Source organism: Pelophylax lessonae (assembly GCF_965119305.1).
Source record: "Pelophylax lessonae genome assembly, chromosome: 5".
Classification (NCBI taxonomy): Eukaryota; Metazoa; Chordata; class Amphibia; order Anura; family Ranidae; genus Pelophylax; species Pelophylax lessonae.
This window is the reverse complement of record NC_138772.1, coordinates 145,482,277-145,503,485: the sequence shown is the minus strand read 5'-3', so window position 1 is coordinate 145,503,485 and position 21,209 is coordinate 145,482,277. Positions and strand designations below refer to the sequence as shown.

The 21,209-nt window shown below is 39.8% G+C and overlaps 1 protein-coding gene across 1 annotated transcript in view; it reads left to right on the top strand.

Moving 5' to 3' along the window:
- The first annotated feature begins 2,554 nt into the window (after positions 1–2,554).
- The window catches only part of SATB1 (SATB homeobox 1), a 182,140-nt gene continuing 163,485 nt past the window's right edge, over positions 2,555–21,209 (top strand). The window contains exon 1 of the mRNA XM_082258587.1: positions 2,555–2,605. The gene's annotated coding sequence lies outside the window, so the exon portion shown is untranslated. The remainder of the gene's footprint in view (positions 2,606–21,209) is intronic.

Sequence of the window (21,209 nt, the reverse complement as noted above, 5' to 3'; positions counted from 1 at the left end):
CGTTCTTGGTAACAATATTTGAAGTACCTTTTTCTTTCCGTTCTTCTTGTGGTCAGGTGTTGTACAGTTGCCAAGTTTTAGTGCTTAATGTGCTGTTTATTAAGAAAAAGGTAAAAAGACATGGTTTGACAATACAGATACTTGAACCAGAATTAACAATATTTATAGCAGAGGATTCTCTAAAATTTCATATAAAAAAAAATACAAGCAGAAAAATTATTTTGGTATATATGATTGTTTCACTTTGGAGAGATTAGCATATTTTTAGGTAAAATATGCTTACTAGTATTTCTTTTGATCTAATGTGTGTATCTCTCCACCACTTCAGTGTTACATAAAAAAATTATTGCAAAACATACCTATGAAATCTTCATATAGAGCTCCACTAACTGTCCTGCTGACCACTGTGAAAAAAAAATGATTAAAAAAAAGTTTTATCTTCTCTCCCTTAAACAACAGTTTTTTTTTGTGAAGGCAGAGCTGATAGTACACTGGCAAGAACACTAAGCATCAAACAGCTTGTGAAAATCCTAGAGTTGATGTTTTGAATGTTGTTGTATACCAGAGGTTCACTGCACATGTTATGCATTTAAGATTAGTTTAAACATTATTGTTTCTGCTCTTTCTCCTTGATGAATAGCTATAATTACATAAAATGTAATGTATAGCTTTAAAGTTAACCTGGTTTCTCACTTTCAGGGCAACAGGTTCGTATTAGTCCTCTTCAGCAGCACATACCTACCTTTCTTTTGCTCCTATGCCACTCTCTTCAGATGCTGGAAGTAAAGGAAATTACAGTGTAAACAATAAGCCATGGAGTCATAGCTCACATAGGGCTATATACTTCCTATATGGGTCAACGCTGATCGGCCCAGCAATGTCGCTTGGGTTGGTCACATGCTTCTCCTTGCCTTTTTGGCTCCTGTCACTAAGAGCCGGTTCACACTATAGCGTGTGCGGCGATCGCATGTAATATCGGAGCGCACTGCTCCTTCATTACATGTGATCGGATGTGCAGTACAAATTCAGCCATACACTTTGTATGTCTAAATTCGCACTGCACCCGCACAAAAGTCGCACATGACCCTTTTTTTCAGCTGCATCAGGATCGGATCGCACAGTGGTTCACACTTGTGCGATCCGATCCTGTGCGAACTGTCAGATCGCACTGCAATATGCGATCAAACTGGGGGTGTCGTTAACATTTAATTGACACCCCCTGTGTATCGCATATGGCAGTGTGAACTGCCAGATGTGCGTTTGCGATGCGGGAACAGGCTGCGAATTCGCAGCCTTCCCGCATCGCACAAGTGTGACCCGGCACTAAACAGAGAAAAGGTGGAGTGAAGGAAAGGTAAATATATCATTGATATAAACAAAATACAGCAGTAAGCCCCCGTTCACACTAAGGCGACCTGTGAGGCGACCTGTTCGCCTCACAGGTCGCCGTAGGTCGCCTCCCATAGGGAAGCTGCGGACCCGTTCTAATAGGAGCGACTCAAGTCGCTCCGACTTAGAAAAAAGGTCCGGAGCTTCTTTGGGGCGACCAGGAGGCGACCGCCATAGACTTCAATGTTATGAAGTCTGTGGCGGCCGCTCCGAGGTCGCGGCGCGCTGCTCGCACCGCGACCTCGGAGATCGCGGTGCAAAGTAGCGTCGCTTGCATGTGAACGGGGGCTTACAGACTACATGAAAAGCATCCCTAGTATCCGTGGTTGCAGGAAAGGAATTTGCAGCTTCTATGTCCTGCTTTAGTATGTGTGGGATACCCTAACTCTATTTTAAGGGGACCTTTAAAGGAAATATTATCTGGATTAAAGGTTTTTCATATTAAAACCTTCTTTTTTCCAGATAACAACGAGCTTTGCAACACACATTAAAAGGTATATGGAGAGTTGGCTTATATCACACTGCTAAAAATTTTAGTTTGCTGATCTCAAATTGAAAACAGCAAATCCTGATGACCCCTTTATAGCTAAATGTTATCTACTATGACATCAAGAAAGGTGATCTTGTACAAGGAATTTCTTTCTAAGCTAATCTAAATCTGTTACAAGCACTTGATAATACCGTCATTATTAACTCTATGTTACTAGAGTGGTGCCATGAAGAGAAAAAATGGGGTGCCAGTGTGTGTGAGTGTGTGTGTGTGGGGGGGGGGGGTCCACTTCCTGCCTTCCTTTTCTCTATCATTCTTTCCTCGTCCCCTCTGTTTTGAAATAGCCACCGCCCCTCACAAGATTTGAAAGTGCTTCTCCAGGAAGTAGCAGAACTCTATACATAATGCAATATATTAAAAACTTCTGGGTTTCCAAGGTTGAGAGCTGGCTTTCTACAAAGTGGAAAGAATAAGGAGAAGCAGGGCACATGAAAACCAATTCCCAAGGTGCAATTTAGAAATGTCTTCCTGGAAACATTTTGTTGTATAACTTAAGATGACTGACATCATTTAAGTGTAAAGTTTTATTTTAGTCTTATCTTTCATTTCTTCTATCTATTAGAAAGCCTTTTCTTCACTTTCTGTTACAGAGACACAACAGGAAGTGAAAAGAAATTTCTCCAAAATGAAGCGAAATGCCCTTTGTCAAAGTTATCACCAGAACAGGTATGCTCAATAAAAAAAAATCCTTCACCTTCTGCTATGATAAAAACCATAACATTTTGGACTATCAATACGTTCTGTTCCAGTGACAGTGGTCAACAGGATAAATAGAGTAAATCTCTCTCACACACACACACACACACACTAAAAAATTGACAGGGTTCCAACCCTTCCTCAATCTATTTAAAAGATAAAAAAGAGACTTCAGGGGTATGTAAAAATCCACACTGATGTTCTTCTTGGAAAAATGGTGCTTTGGAAAGCCACACACGGTAACCTTAAATAAAGATGGCCATATGTGGGGGAATCTGACTGATTGCCAACAAATAATTAAAATTAAGGATACCATTCCAGCCTGACTATTAATGATACTGGTCCTCAGTGCTCTGCCAGCATATCTTGTCATATTTTACATACAATATCATGTATAGTAAAGACCTTTCAGTGGTGAACTGAGTGCTGACTTTAATCAATTTAGGTTTGGTCAATGTAGTTTAGTCAGCTTTATTTTCAAAAACAGTATCATTTTTTCCCTGTAGAGAATATAGTCAGCTATTGATATTTGCTTGTATGAATTGTGAATTTCCTTGATACATCTATTTTCAGTTTTTCAAACCTATTGACTCTCAACTTCAGTCAGTCCACAATTTATACTACACATGGGTCCATAAATTAAAAGCAATTCAATAAAGCATGCTAATTTGTAGCATAAAGTCCTGCATGCACAATACAGTATAATGACGCAAGTCTGTAATCTGTCATGTTCGGACAATCATTTGTAAATTTTCCATTTCTTTCCTGTTCAGATAAATATTTTACCACCTTTCATCTATTCACTTGCTCTGTGTATAACAGGTATTGTGCCTGATTTTATAAACTGTTGCTTATGAATATTTCATCACCTATCTCTATTTTTGTCAGGATTGTAATGCCCTCTCGTTTTTTATTGAGTATGATTAATATTTCATTGTCATATCTTTGCTGCAGGTTGGTTTGCTTTTGTGTCTGCCTTCGTTCCTACTGAAGTATTTAATGCTTAATCCATAAAAAAATGTGGTTCATCAGATTGGTTCTAGAAAATGTGATCACAATTACTTTTATGGTGCTCTTGCAATGATATATTTTACAGCTGCACTTTGATGCACATGAAGTACATTCCCCACCTTAATAGTGGCAGATCATGAATATATGATGAATGCCACACACTATCTATATGACTGGATACTCACTTTTCATTATTGTGAGTGGTCAAGGAAGGGATTTGAAATTATTAAAAAGTAATATATATATATATATATATATATATATATATATATATATATATATATATATTTTTTTTTTTTTTTTTATTAAAAGGTCCACATTTTCCGTGGAGTAGCCACTTTTGGTTTTACTTTTTATTTTTCTCTAGAGATTCGGATTTTGATTAGGCTTAGTAAAAAAAAAAATTTCTTAACAATTTGCTCATACACTGACAGACTGGGCTGTCTCAGTTCAGACTTTCTTAGCTGGAGGCAATTCAATAGATTTAGAAATTTGTAGTAAGACTCACTCTGATATGGAAAATCTAGGCCAATGCTGATCTCCATATCATTTTTGGACATGGAAGCACCTTTCATCTCAGCTGTTTTATGGTTTTCCCTGCTAAACAGGTTTAAGACCCCAGATTACTTATGATGGCTGTAACCCTGTCCTTATAGGTCTATGAATCTATGGGTAAAGCAGGCACCAGATGTAACAATCTAGTAACGATCTTCTAAACATGATTATCTAGCTCTGCTGAAAATAGTTTGATCAGTAGTCATTTATCCCATATCTACGAGTAGGTCTAGTTTCATAGTTACCAGTGACTCTTATGTAAACCAGTTATAGACAGAGAAGATCTAAAACAACTGCTTTATTAGATAATCTGTCTTGGTATGGCCACCATTACATCCAATATTTATCATCTTTTTATGTCATTTTTGCATTACTCAATTATTATGCAATATAAAATATTATATTGTATACGACTTGTAGTTAGTAAAGATGATAAAATGGGTGTATATATAAATGGAAGTGGTTTGGATATTCTTAGGAAGCATTGCATATCATTGGCTGAGACTGTCTGCCTAATAGCAGTACATGAAACAAACAACAACAGATGTAATATAAGGAAAATGTAAATGAGCAGAGGAGACAGTAGGGTTGATTTACTAAAACTGGAGAGTGCAAAATCGAGTGCAACTCTGCATAGAAGCCAATCAGCTTCCAGGTTTTTTTTTTTCAAAGCTTTATTGTACAAGCTGAAGTTAGAACCTGATTGGCTACCATGCACAGGTGCCCTCTCAAGTTTTTGTAAATTGAACCCTCTGATTTGTCCTAATGCAACAATATTATTAAGCAAAAAAAAAGCACAAACAAGAAGGATTTCTTAGGATATCTGCCATTAGCACTCTGTGATCTATAATATGTTTTGGCTCAGTGGTGGAAAGTCCCTGGAGATTTGTCTAACCTATACATATGCACATGGGCCCAAAATAGCTTTACCCTCCTAGCCCAGGGTAAATTTTGCAAGTAGCCTCAATTAATAATATATTGTATACACATATTTTCTTTTTCTGTGTAACATTTACAATTGAATATCGAAGAACAAAGTTATCAGATACAATTAAGAAAATAAGACACATTCCCTTACAATTCCAACATATGGTACAAGTGTAAAAGCGGTTGCAAATTCACTAATTACAAATCCTGGAATCCCCTCTGTTACAGCAAGATATGCTGTCCAGTGTATGTGTTTTTTTAAAAATATGGGGAGGAGATGGCTTACACACACACAGACTCCCGGGATTATGGAGGCATGGAAACTGACCACAGTATCATGGATCAGCAGCCATTATTACCATGGTCAGCAGACTTTTCTTTTTTTTTTTTTTCTTTTTTTTTATGGTTACAACCACTTTATGCTGGAACATCAATACCAATGATATAGTCTGAATATCCCATATCATTTGAAGGTTACATTTTTGCAATTTCAATAACAAGAGGATTTTGAGTAGAGTGTAGTTAGCTTTGGAAGTAGAAGTAGGGAGAGGAAGTAGGAAGTATGAAAAAAGGAAAAGATATGAAGTCAGAATAGCTAGAGACAACAAAGCAGTAAGAGTTTGGATCTGGGGGCTACTGATCTGTAAGAACAGTATGTTGGGGATTAAAAAGCTGAGGTGGAATGTTGAGTGGAGGAATACCCATTTCTGTATTTTTTTTTTGTAAGGATCTGCCCTGTCTGTAACATTTAGCTTTGGAAGGACTGAGGAAGGTTTAGACCCCCTGACAGGTTTTATCGCTGTCCATGTCCCAACTGCAAAGATTCACCCACTCTATCCTGTTGATCCTTGTCACCAGGACTGAAGAGAAAATCACAAATTTTCAGTTGTTCTCATCACAAGAACAGGGATCTGCCACGGGGTCACTAGTTCCAGGGACAATTGTCTAAGAGAGTGTTTTCCTTACTTTGGAGACATTTACTCACATTTTGTTGTGTTTACAGGGCAGGAAATGAAGGGATATCTTTTCAGTAGAATGTAGAAGGCAAACAATACCTGATGGAGGTTATGCATGTTCCAACCAAATTAAAAAAAAAAAAAGGTTTTGCTTTAGGTAACTTAGAGGCATCAGGAAGCCATGGCAGATAAAAGATCACCCTAAAATATTTGTGCCAACCCACACATTCTTAAATATGAACAGTTATATTGTTCAACTGGGCAGGCCAACTGCAGACTCCATCTGCTGTCAACTTCTGAGTAGGCAAACTAAAGCAATCAAACAAGGTGTCAGGACTGAACCCACAACCTCTGCTACATCTGGCAGTAGCTCCTGCTGACCCACCTGAGATGCTGGACTGCTCTGCCTGATTTCTTGGAACAATCTTGCCTCGCCTCTTGTTTCCTGTGAACCTTTAGCTCTTTGCTCCTCCCATAAACTTCCTGATTTAGGCCATGTGTCTGTGCTTCCTGTTTGCCAGATTGTTGAGCTCTCTCTAGCCAATATGTTATTTTTATTTTATTTATTTATTATAGGTACTTAAATAGCGCTGTCAATTTACAGAGCACTTTACACATATATATTGTACATTCACTGTCCTCATGGAGCTTAAAGACTATGGTCCCTAACTCACATTTATACACACACATACCAGGGCCAATTTAGGCGGCAGATATTTAACCTACCAGCATGTCCGTGGGAGGAAACCGGAGTACCTGAAGGAAACATAAGGAGAACATGCAAACTCCAGACAGGTAATGCCGTGGTTACCTCGACCACCCCTCCACTTTCAACCATTTGTTTTTGACCTTTGGCTTGTTCCTCAACAGTGGTTCCCTTGATCCCATCCTACAACTACTTGTTACCTACTGTTGACTTGATCCTTGACTATGATTCTGCTTGATCCCTACCTGCTATATGTGCTTCTGAACACTGGATTGCTCACCTCCTGATGGGATAATCCTGAGGACTGTGACCTGGTACTAACACGCAGTAAAACCCATCTTTACCTTTGGAGGCTCTAATGAATACCAGCTAGTGCTTAGACCCTGCACCTCGGGTGACTCTGTGTCATCTCCCAGAGTGACTTGCTTGTGTACTTATCTAGCTGGTCAGTGGGAGCCTCTCTACTACTATAGCTGCTGGTTTCCGAGCCTGACCCTTGACCATGACACAAGGGTTTTTAGCCTTTTTGTCAGTATTCTTCTTAATAATTCTGGTACATCATAGACATTAGCTCACTGCTTGAGCCAGCGAGAAAAGTGGCAAGATCAATGGACAGTCATGAATTCCATAAGGTGTTTTGAAAGAATTATACAGCATAAACCAATGTGAGAGGCAGAAAAGGAAATCTTAAAATGACATACCAATATTATTTCATACAATGGGGGAAATATTTATTTAATCCCCTGCAGATTTTTTAAGTTTTCCCACTTACAAAGAAATGAAGGGTCTACAATTTTATCATAGGTGTATTTTTAATTGTAGAGACAGAATATCAACAAAAAATTCAGGAAAAAAAAACACATAAAACAAATGCTATAAATTACATTGCAGTTCAGTGAGTAAACTAAAAATTGATCCCCAGGCAAAAGATGATTTGGTACTTGGTGGAGAAACCATTGTTGGAAAGCACAGAGATAAGGTGTTTCTTGTAGTTGGTAACCAGGTCTGCAAACATCTCAGAAGGGATTTTGGTCCAATCTTCTTTAGAGATCTTCTTTAACCACTTCTGGACCAGAAGATTTTCCCCTTTAACCAATTTAAGACCGGAAGGATTTGCCCCCTTAATGACCAGGCCCTATTTTGTGATTCGGCACTGCGTGACTTTAACGGATAATCGCGCGGTCGTGCGACACTGTACCCAAATAAAATTGATGTCCCTTTTTTCCCACAAATAGAGCTTTCTTTTGGTGGTATTTGATCACCTGCGCGATTTTTATTTTTTGCGCTATAAACAAAAAAATAGCGACAATTTTGAAAAAAAAAAAAAAAACAATATTTTTCACATTCTGCTATATGACATTCTTCCAAAAATTTTTTTAACATTTTAGGCCAATCTGTTTTCTGCTATATATTTGTGGTAAAAAAAAAATCGCAATAAGTGTATTTTGATTGGTTTGCGCAAAATTATCGCGTCTACTAACTACGGGAAAGATTTATGTCATTTTTATTGTTTTTTTTTTTTTTACTAGTAATGGTGGCAATCTGTGATTTTTTTGCGGGACTGCGACATTGCGGCAGACAGATCGGACCCCTAACTGACATTTTTGACACTTTTTGAGCCTAGGGGAGTGATTCTAACTGTGGGGGGGACGTGGCTTGTGAAATGACCATAGAGACCTGTGTTCCTATATAAAAGGATCACAGGAGCTCTATGATCATTCCAGGGAGAAGAACAGTCATCTGTGTTTACAACAGCTGACCGCTCTTCTCTCTCAGCGGGTAGTGACCGCGGGGGTCAGGCGGTAATCAAAGCCAAAAATCAAAAAGGGGGAGGGGAGGGGGAAGAAGGAAAAATTAATCCCTGGGTAGAGAACAACCGCCCAGTATGAATACTGGCGGAAATATAACACCTATATTGAATACCCTACGGTAGTATAACCGGTGAGCCAAGCAACTGAAATAGCATAATAGAGAAAACACACAAAAGGAGTTGCAAAAAATGGCTCCAACACAGGTATTTTGAAAAAGGTAAAAAATGTACTTTATGAAGGCTGATATAATAATATCACATTTAAACAAAACTGTTGCCCAGATAGACCACGTCCCTGCTCATAAAAACACACACAAATGGCCTCAAAGATACTTCACCCCACACCCAGGCCGCCCAACACCAAACCAGCTCAGCAAAAACCCCCCCTGCAGTACTGCCCCAATACAACCCCGAATCAAATTCATGACAAAGGGACACTAAGGTAAAGATGGAAGGACTTCATTGGAATGGCATTGGTAGTTAGGGGGTGGGGTATGCCCAAAAAAGCAGGGGGGGGGGAAGGGATATTTTCCAGAAAATCCAGAGGGGAATACGGGGCCACAGTCCTGTAGGTGCAAAGAGCAGTTCCTGATTTCCAGATAAATGTACAGTTAGGAGTACAAGTGGAAATATAGACTGATTGTTGCGGCCTGTAGATTGATATGAGCCACACCAGTACTATCCAATAATGGTGGAGCACTGATAGCATTAGATCATTCTCAGCCAAGAAGTAGGAGCCATGGGGATGATTGATTCTAAGGCTTAAGAAGACTTCAAGCTTTTGTTCCAAATGTTTGAAACATTGCAGTAACCCGGCCTCATTATTACAACCTTCATATCATGCTGGTAATATATGGCCGTAGCCGGTAGTCACTTTGGCCAGAGTAAACATATGTATGCACAGTCAAGATGATCTCTGGATAAAGTAGACACAGTTTCTGGCGTGACTTGTTTAGAAATAAGAGAATGTCTCTTACCAGCAACAAAGGCGGAAGGAGGGGGCCAGTTTGCAGATGTAAGCTGTATGTCTTCATATAGCGGTGATTATCGTTTTTCAATGCTCCCAGCAAGATGACTTCCCACAGGGCTGTGAAATGGAGTTATTCAGAGGTGGACCCAATAAGTTGCCGCTTCCATGCACATAGAGGCTGGTAAATTTCTCGGGCATCAGATGAATTGCCTGGATTGTGGGCAGCTGGCGGTGGCGGCGTTGCCGCTCAGGCATGGGGCGGAGTGAGAGGCTCCGGCGTGTGACGTCAGCGCGTTTCACCTGACCCAGCACGCTTCGTCAGGATGTAATTACGTCGTGAGTGCCATCCCTCTATATACCTGGGGTTCAGGCCCGTGATTGGCCAGTATACCAATGGGTATCGGGAGGCAGCGCCGGGAGTGGGGGACATCTTGTGGACAGACAGAGGTGCTGCAGACTCAGACAAATAGGAAAAATACCAGAGCCACACAGATTTACAATAAATATAGCGGATACAAAGATTAACACATATCCCTCTCAAATGTAAGGAGACCAAGAGGAAGGAGAGAACACAAACACCAAAGCAAGAAATGAGAGTGATATACAAGGAATTTAAGTTAGACCCATATACACTCCAGATCACCTGGCATAAAATTCAGTCCTACATACCAATGAGAAGGAGCATCCCCTGTAAAACCCAATTATATAGAAGAATTCAAAGCAGGGCTAAAAAGCTATTATGTTGTAATACAACCCTGTAACAAATTCATTATCAGGGGAATAGAGGAGATATAAGACGTTTATTCATCAACTACCAAATCATCTATCTGAAAGCTGACAGAGGGTATACCTTGCCACAGACAGGGAGAGGATCAAAAACAATCAGGAAGAGTTAATCTGTCAGATGCAGCAGATAGTAGGAACAAAAATAAAAATAGTAATAATGATACTAAGAAACAGCCAGAGTAACTTCCACTATGATGACTACAGGGCAAGGAATACCGTACCATAATGAAAGAATCAAAAAATATAGGGAAGTAATATCATTATAGATTGCTAATTTCTTAGTGTTTTATTGAGACACATACAGAAGTTTCTAACAGGAATCACCTCCGGTCAAGCCTGACCAGAGAGTAACTCCTCAAAGCGAGGGAATCTAGATGTTGTATATTAATTCTTCTTTAAATCACATTTTACCATATCTGTCTGTCTCCATATTTAAACAGTATCCTAGAAATATTATGATATGGTAAAGAATGTTTTTATTATCATTATTACTATACACATAATGGCGACACCTGACCCAGTTGGAGTTGGGAGAGGAAACCCTTATCTCTCAAATATCACTAGGGTAATTTTGAAATTAGGGTTCCAGGAATACCTTAAGGCTCATCTCAGTGTTGAGTCAGTTAGGAACCAAGGTATTCAGCCTGAAAATCCAGGCCTTTTCCTTTTGTAACAGTACCCTATCAAAATCACCCCGCCTAGGGGGAAGATTCAGGGCAAAGAACCCATTTACTCTAAATCCTTTTAAGTCATTACTGTGTTTTTCTGCAAATGAAGGGCCAATGGAGTTTCTTCTTTTAAACAAATGCTTTTAAGGTGTTCATTAATACTGATTCTAAGTTGTCTCTTAGTTTACCCTACATAGAATTTGTTACAGGGGCACTCTATAATATACAGCACCCGAGAGGTAGCACAATTGATGAACTGTCAGATGAGGAAAGTCTTGGCCCTACTTGCATCAGTAAAACTGTCAGTCTTATCTACAAATTTGCAAATACCGCAATGAATGGAAACATCCCATTAAGGGGGGGGGGGGGGGATCAGTGAGCCAGTTACGGCTTGTTTTCCTTTTAAATTCGGAATGGACCAAAACATCACCAAGATTGCTGGCACGTTTGGCCACCGTTAATGGTCTTGGTCCGACCGTTTTACTCAATTACATAGTTACATAGTTAGTGAGGTTGAAAAAAGACATCTGTCCATCCAGTTCAACCTATGATGTGTGTGTGTGTTTGCTGTTAACCGTACATTGTATACCCCTGTATGTTGTGGTCTTTAAGGTGCCCATCTAATAGTTTTTTGAAACTATCGATGCTTCCTGCTGATACGACTGCTTGTGGAAGAGAATTCCACATCCTTACCGCTCTTACAGTGAAGAACCCCCTACGTACTTTAAGGTTAAACCGCCTTTCCTCTAGTTTTAGTGAGTGGCCACGTTTCTTATTGTATTCCCTTTCTCTGAATAGTTTGTTCCTTATGCTAGGGTCACCAGTACAGTATTTGTACATTGATATCATATCCCCCCCTCAATCGTCTCTTCTCCAGAGAGAATAAGTCCAGTGCTTGTAGTCTTTCCTCATAGCTGATGCCCTCCATTCCCCCAATTATTTTTGTTGCCCTTCTCTGGACTCTTTCCAGTTCCAGCACATCCTTTCTGAGGGCCGGTGCCCAGAACTGGACGGCATACTCAATCTATCAGATCTAAGTAGGATGTGCCAATGATTTTCAAGAATTTTCTTCACATCCTGCCACTGACCACCAAATTTGGTGATAACTCTAGGATGCAAATTTGGTGTAGATGATGGTTTATCTGTGGGATTAAGTCATTCCTGACGCGTGCGTTTGCCAGCCAACTGTTTGGCTCTTCTGAGAACCCTATGAGAGTAACCCCTCTCTCTAAAACGTCTATAGAGCTTGTCAGCCTCCTGAAGGTATTCATTATGATCAGTAAAATTTCTCTTGATTCGAATGAACTGCCCCACTGGTATCTCTTTCTTGAGGGGCTCAGGGGGATGGCTATCTGCACACAGCAGAGTATTCGCCGCTGTCTCCTTCCTGTATGTAGCCGTAAAAAGTCTACCATTGTGAAGAGATATTTTTAAATCAAGGAAGGCAATCTGTGTGCTGTCAACCATGTAAGTCAATCTCATGTTCCGACAATTGGAGTTAAGTTCAGTAATGAACTCCTCCAATTCCAGAACAGTGCCTTCCCATACCACTAATATGTCATCAATGTACCTCAGCCATGTCTTAGCATGGCTGAGGTAAATCAAGGAAGCATATATGATTTCTTCCTCCCAGAGACCTAGGTGTAAACAGGCATAGGAGGGAGCCCAAGGGGTACCCATCGCTGTGCCTCTTATTTGTTGGAAATTCTTTCCAAGAAATTGAAAGTAATTATAAGTCAAAGCCAACTCTAGGATCTCCAGAAGGAACTCGTTTTGGGCCCCAAATTGGGGATATTTTTTCTCCAAAAAATGGTAGACGGCCATAATGACCCAGTCGTTGGATATGGACGTATATAGAGATTCAACGTCGATCCCAACAAGAAGTGATCCATCTGGGACATTAAGATCTTGGATCTTGTTAAGGACATACCCTGTGTCCCTGACATATGAGGGCAAGTCAATCACAAAATCTTTGATAAAGGAGTCTAAATATCTACCCAACTTCTCCAGAGGACCACCTACCGCCGAGACAATTGGTCTCCCTGGAGGATTCTTACAATTTTTATGTTATTTAGGTAATAAATAAAATGTAGGTAGATTGAATTCATTGACCTCAAGATAGCTTTTTTCACGTTTGGTGATTAGGTTTGCCTCATATGCCAGGGAAAGTTTTTCATTGATGCTGGCCACAAGGTTGGAGAAAGGGTTAGTCTCCAATTTCTGATAGGTGCTGCTGTCTGAGAGTAACCGAGCAACCTCTTGTTCATAGTTAATCTCAGACAGCAGCACCACATTGCCTCCCTTGTCACTCTTCTTGATAACAACTCCCTCAGCTGCCTTAAGCTCCTCCAAGGCTATTCTCTCATCTGGGGATAAGTAATCAAAGCCGCCTGCCCAGTGCATCAGAGTCCCCGCTGCCGAGTGGGGGTGGGAGCGAGCCACCAGCGGCGCGCGCTTGCCCCCTAGCTGCAGGCGCACAACCAATGTTGGTCTACGTTGGTTTGCACAGGAGGGCCGCACTGCCGCAGTAAATAGGCGGTGGGTGGTCGTGAAGAGGTTAAATCCTGAAGGTTTCTTGGCTGTCTCTTGGCAACTGGAAGTTTCAGCTCCCTCCATACATTTTTTTTTGGATTAAAGTGGAGCTGCATCCAAAAGGGGAAGCTCCACTTGTTTGCCCCCCCTCCACTGCCATATTTGGCACCTTTTGGGGGGGGAGGGCGGGAGCTGGTATCTGTTTTTTACAGGTATCTGTCCCCACTTCTGGGAGACCTTGCCATGGACCTTACCACAGGAAGTTCGGCCCCCCTCCTCCTTCCCCGGCTGCTAGGGCATTCAGAAAGCGCAGCGCATTTGGCGCATATGCAGTAGGGAACCAGTTTCCCTAAGAAGGAATGGTGGCAGCAGCCCCCGAGAGCCGATTGAAAAATAAGCTGGGGTGCCGACATCGCTAATATTAAAATTCAGCAGCTACAGTATTTGTATTTGCTGAATCTTAATGGGGGAGGGGGTCACTGGAGCTCTGCTTTAAGGCCTGGAGACTAACTAGGCCACTCCATGATCTTAATGTGCTTGTTCTTGAGCCACTCCTTTGCTGCCTTGGCAGTATATTTTTGGTCATTGTCATGCTGGAAGACCAATCCATGACCCATCTTCAGTGTTCTAGCTGAGGTAAGAAGACCCCGGATGTCTTCATAATGAGGACTTGTCACCTGTCCAATGCTCTCACATAGGAGGCTTGCTAGCCCCCTTGTGAAAGTAATAAAGTTAAATAAAAAAAAAAGCTAAAGAAAAATAAAAGTTGAATAAATTAAAAAAAAATTAAAAGCAACTCTATCACCCTGCAAACACCCACAGATACAAAAGCATGCATGTATGTAAATGGTGATTGCCCCACGTCTGGTATATATTTCTGGAGCCGGAGAGTAATAATTCTGGGGGCTTCTTTTAAAGTTTACTCTAAACTGAAGAGCTGTAAAAGCAATTAAAATGTCACCTATTTATAAATTTGTGTACCATAATATTTTGGCATTTTGTGTGGTCCCATGCAATTTTAATTAGATTTTTTTTCTACACTACTTCATCTTTAATTTAATTCTAAAAATTGGGATTAAATTGTGTTTTTGTGCAATATAATTAATTTTAGTGTATTTTTTCCTGAAAATATACATTTGATAAAAATGCAAATATTGTACAACATGAAAAATTGCAACTACCTATCTCCTATTTTACAGGCCTCTGCTTTCAGAATATATATATATAAAATGTTACGGGGGTTTTAAGTAATTTTATATCTCAAAATGCAGATTTTAATTTGTGTAAAAAATGTTAAAAAAAAATTGTTCTAGAGGGGAACTGATTAAAAAAAAATGAAAATATTAATAACGTCTCTTAATATAAATCCAGCATTAATCATATTGTCAAGTGATGTAGATCCATCATCAGCTTTGATGACCCACCACTTAACAATGTTTCCTGGCCAAATATAACCAGTTTGTTCAACCATCTGTAGCAACATTTCACACCATTATACATGGCATTGACAAGTTTATTTGGCAAGGAAGTATAAAGACTATTGGTTGGCAGCAACCAATAACAATCAACCAGGAATCCTATGATGGTGATGTAATTATTGTAAAATAAAATTTGAATCACTACTATGATTTATCTTTTACTGTATACCTGTTGAATAAATAAAGTAAATTATAGTTGCCCATGGAATTATAAAACCCATTATGCCACCATCCATGTGTAAACAAGAGTGAAATGTATTAAATAAGTATCAACTGTTATTTCCTTTTCTATGAACATACAGGCCTATGTTTGCAGTCATAATTATGTTATATAGGCAGAACCTTTGATATAAGGCATTACCATTTACTCTACCCAAGCAGTAAAAATGCTAACTATAGATGCAGAGACAGCTGTTTTAATATAACCATCTTGCTGGTTGCACAATGCAGTCCCATGGCTATCACCACCAAATTAGAGCAGAGACCTTCACTGAACAAGTCATTTGATTTTGCCTTTGGTTTAGCAATTGAGAAAAGTCATTGGGGGACAATTATTAAAACTGGAGCAGCTGAGTATGGCAACCAATTAGCTTCTATCTTTGAAAATAAAAGCTAGAAGCTGATTGGTTGTGAGGCACAGCTGTTCCAAATTGTAGCTGCTCCTGTTCTGATAAATTCCTCTCATGGTCTTTAGAGCTTTCGAGTGGTTGGCCAGAAGAATAACTAGGTGAATATTAGACAATTGTTTAGCAAGACCTACTGTATATGTCTATTTGCTGGAATTGGCTAGTGACTTCCATTTACTTTTATGCTCCAGTTTACACATGTTTTACCCACTTGTGAAACGGGAGGTCAACCCATCACATAAACAGACCAATGAAAAGTTTTTTGAGGTGAAAGGCGGTGGGGCTAATATTGCAACATTTATATGACAATTTGAGATTTGCCAGAAAGTGAACTGCCTATACAGTATCTTTGGATTTACCAATCATTGTGATATATGGTCTTCATTGAAGGCGACATTTTTTTTTAATGATATGCCTGGGTTTGTAACAGATTTACTTTAAGACTAAATGGCAAAGTATCATATGACAAAATGCTTGTGTGCTACACTGCAAATGTAGTATGTTTCTGTCACATTTTACAGTGGAGGTTTGCATATATTTACATATCCTGAAATGCAACTCGCTAAAAGCTAAACAGAGTGACATGAATTATTTCACATCATAAATTTTATATAATTCCACCACTTAGGTGCAAACAGTAACTCTTTGGAGACAGGTTAGTACTACAAAGCTGTGTAGGAGAAGAGGTTGCAGCTGCTACTAGACCCATGCCGCCTTTGAGCCACACACAGCTACTGCCACTGTCTATGATTCCTATTCACACAATTAGAGTGCTACGCTTCCTTTACTCAGAGTGTCAGTTCTTTCCTTTACAGTAATAAAGAATAATCACCTCTAGAGGCAGGATTCATTGCTTTTGAATGTAAGCAGCGATGTCCTGCAGAATGACAAATCATCACACACATGTGACTTGCCGTTTGTTACAGTCTACAGAACATATTTTCTGTCCTGTTCTGAATTTGCAATACAGAAGGAAATAATGATCTTAAACCTATAACCTGACAGGAATGTATGGTGTTCAGTGAATGTTAGATCTTTCAATCATCTTACCAGGCTTGGGGTGGGTAATGTCTTCCCTTGCTTCATTATCTGATCAAATTTATTTTTAATGTACATTTCCAGCCTAAAATAATTAGAAAATATCATTCCTTTTTACAATGATTTTTGTATATTTTATATTGGGTATTAAAGATGCAAAAATCTTCCTAGGTTCAGTTCACAAGAATGTTTTAAAATCTTTATAGAAGTTCACAAACTTTGGGGTGAACTATAATGAAGGCTATAGGGATGGAATCCTTCAGTTCTGGCCATTTTTAGGGCTAATAGACAAGTTATTGTCAAACAAAAGACACCTGAGCATTGCCGTGAGGTAAATGTACAAATGCCAAAATAAAGTAAATACATAAATACAGTATATCTCCGTACACAGAAATGTTGGCACTCCCGAATTTCCGCACAAATTTGAAAGTTCAATTTAAAGATAACGTATACTGTATGCTTGTTGCTAACAATTCCTGTCATTCCTTATAAAAGGATTTTGTACTGATGCTGTCAGCCATGACACTAACACTACTATAGATAACTGTCTGTTTATCAAGTTGACCTCATTTGAACTACACAGGATATGTCACCAAAGAAGCCTCAATATATTACTTCCAAGTAGCATGTGTAATCAGCAGTCATTTTCCTTTCTTTCTCACACCTACATGACATCTCCTCAGCTGCCAGGTATGCTAAAATCTTAAAATGTTCATGTTTACATATCTTTTATTAAGCATTCCTTTATCAGATCACAATTTGGAAATATAAAGGATAACATGGATCTGGTATTTATAAAATCTATTATATTTTCTTTATGATTTCTTTTATAATTATGAAGTGTTTAGTTCCCTGGGGACCAACATTCTATATAAACAAAATGTTTATTATTACTGAATGTAGAAACCAGCAACTGTCACATTAGAATTTCCTGCAAAGAAACAATATTAATTACATTATTAATTATCCACAGTGCATTTCAGTAAATGTAACCATCTCACAATTATCTACTATAATTACTGTAAATTTAGCAAATCTGAGTTATTTCGAACTGCACTTTGCACAGTATGAAATCTAATGTAACTTGTCAGCGAGTGTGTTTTATTTTCATTTTTGTGGACCGAGTGTGAATATTTTGGTGTTCTCTATCATGGGATAGTTTGGAGTGGTTGTCACAGATATTAACCTCTGGTATTTTGCTTGAAAGGATAATATGAAAAGATCAATATTATACAGTTAACTCTTGAAATTATAATAGCAAAGAATAAGATTATGGATGCAATTATATGGCAGTTTTGATGCTTCAACTCATTTACCATTTATAACTGAAGAGAGATAAAAAAAAAATAGAAGAGAAAACAGGCAGACTTAATTAACTCTATGCAGAGAGAGGTAACTGTAGAGAAAACAGACAGATAGCAAAAAGAAAAAGAAATGACAGATGCAGGTAACTGGAGAGTGAACATATAGAGCTAATGCAAGAGAGCAAAAACAGGTAAATGTAGAGAGCACAGGCAGCTAGAAGTAACTATAGAGAGAACAGACAGAGGTAACTTTAGAGAGAACAGGCAGAGATAACTTTAGAGACAACATGCAGAGGTAACTGTAGAGGGAACAGACAGAGGTAACTGTAGAGAGAACAAGCAGAGGTAACTGTAAAGAGAACCGACAGAGATAACTGTAGAGAAAACATGCAGAGGTAACTGTAGAGGCAACATACAGAGGTAACTATAGAGAGAACAGACAGAGGTAACTGTAGAGAGAACAGGCAGAGGCAACTGCAGAGAGAACAAGCAGGGGTAACTGTAGAGACAAAATGCAGCGGTAACAGTGGAGAGTACATGCAGGTAGGGGTAACTGTAGAGCGAACAGACAGAGATAACTGTATAGAGAATAGTCACAGGTAGCTGTAGAGAGTCAAGGCACTTACGGGTAACTGTAGAGAGAACAGACAGAGGTAACTGTAGAGAGATCAAGCAGATGTAATTGTAGAGAGAACAGGCAGAGGTAACTGTAGAGTGAAAAGACAGAGGTAATTTTGGAGAGAAAAGACACAGGTAACTGTAGAGAAAACAGGCAGAGGTAACTATAGAGAGAACAGGCAGAGAGAACTGTAGAGAGAATAAGTAGGCATAAGTAACTGTAGAGAGAACAGGCAGAGGTAACTGTAGAGAGAACAAGCAGAGGTAACTGTAGACAGAACAGGCAGAGGTAACTGTAGAGAGAATAAGCAGCGGTAACTGTAGATAGAACAGGCAGAGGTAACTGTAGAGATAACAGATGGAGGTAACTGTAGAGAGAACAGGCAGAGGTAACTGTAGAGAGTACAGGCAGGTAGGGGTAACTGTAGAGAGAACAGACAAATGGAACTGTAGAGAGAACAGGCAGAGGTAACTGTAGAGAGTACAGGCAGAGGTAACTGTAGAGAGTACAGGCAGGTAGGGGTACCTGTAGAGAGAACAGAAAGAAGTAACTGTAAAGAGAACAAGCAGAGGTAACTGTAGAGAGCACGGGAAGGTAGGGATAACTGTACAGAGAACAGACAGCGGTAACTGTAGAGAGCATGGGAAGGTAGGGGTAACTGTAGAGAGAACAGACAGAGGTAACTGTAGAAAATAGAGGCAGATAGGGGTAACTGTAGAGAGAAAAGGCAGCGATAACTGTAGGGAGAACAGACAGAGGTAACTGCAGAGAGAACAGGCAGAGGTAACTGTAGAGAGAAAAAACTGAGGTAACTGTAGAGAGAACAAACAGAGGTAACTGTAGTGAGTGTGGGAAGGTAGGGTAACTAGAGAGAACAGACAGAGGTAACTGTAGAGAATACAGGCAGGTAGGAATAACTGTAGAGAGAACAGACAGAGATAACGACAGAGAGAACAGGCAGAGGTAACTGTAGAGAGAACAAGCAGAGTTAACTGTAGAGAGAACAGACAGAGATATTTGTAGAGAAAACAGGCAGAGGTAACTGTAGAAGGAACAGACAGAGGTAACTGTAGAGAAAACAGACACAGGTAACTGTAGAGAGAACAGACAGAGCTAACTTTAGAGATTATGGAAAGGTAGGGGTAACTGTAGAGAAAACAGGCAGAGATAACTGTAGAGAAAACAGGTAGAGGTAACTGTAGAGAGAAGAGACAGAGATAACTGTAGAGAGAACAGACAGGTGTAACTGTAGAGAAAACAGGCAGAGGTAACTATAGAGAGAACAGACAGAGGTTACTGTAGTGACAACAGACAAAGGGAACTGTAGAGAAAACAGGCAGAGGAAATTGTAGAGAGTACAGACAGAGGTAACTGTAAAGAGTACAGGCAAGTAGGGGCAACTGTAGAGGGAACAGAAGGAGGTAAGTGAAGAGAGAACAGGCAGGTAGATGTAACTGTAGACATAACAGGCAGGTAGAGGTAACTAGAGAGAGAGAGCAGGAGGGTAAAGGTAGCTGTAGATGGGTAATAGGCACAGGTTACTAGAGAGAACAAGCAGGTAGAGGTTACTGTAGAGACAAACAGAGATTACTATAGAGCAAACATGCAGGTAGACGTAACTAGAAAAGAGAGAACAGCCTGGTGGTATTCCTATTTAAAAAAAATAAATAAAAAAAACACATGGACTACCTAATGGCCCTGTAATCCATTTTACTGTATTTTTCTGCCTCCTTAGGCCCCTTTCATACATGGGAGTCCGTCGGCGGACTCCGTTTTTCTCAGTGGGGGATTGATCCGCCGATCCTCCGCTGAGCAGGCGGATGGCAGCTCTGTCTCCGTGCTGTGTGTGTAGACAGAGCTGTCAGGTCCCTGCTCTTCTCTATGGGGGAATCGGATGAGAACGGCCCGCCTGTCCGTTCTCATCCGATCCGATGCGCCAGACGGATGGAAAATAGGGTTTCCATCCGTCCATATTTGACGTACCGAATCGGCTCGGATGTCAGCAGACATGTCTCCGCTGACATCAGATGCCCCATAGAGATGCATGGGGCATCCATTCAGATCCACCTGAAAAACTGACAGGCGGATCTGTACGGTCCGTTAGTGTGAAAGGGGCCTTACATCATTCTCCATTGCCTCCTGAATCTCTCTAATCCCCGTACATTTTCATAAGTTTGGAGCTAGCAGTGTACGTTAGTTGTGGTTATGTGTATTACTCTATGTGCACTATACAGTTCATAGTCTCTAGTCCATCTTGGGAGACTTGGGTTACCTTCCTACTTAAAGTGGAGACATGGAGAACAAAAGTAGCCACCTTCTAACAGGAAGTCAGATCACAGCAGCAAAAGAAAAAAAAGGGAGAGGCTGAGAACAATAGAAGGTACTTTTTGGATTAGAAATACATACTTTTTGTATGTATTCTTTGTATATATATATATATATAGTAGCTGCAGGTGGAGTGTTTATTACCCCAGCACTTCATATTCCTGATATGTGCCTGCTGTTCCATCTACTTGTATGAAAAGATATCCTGTTCTCTTTGTATTGATTCCTTTTTGTGAAATCCCTGGGGTTTCTGCTAGTCTCCT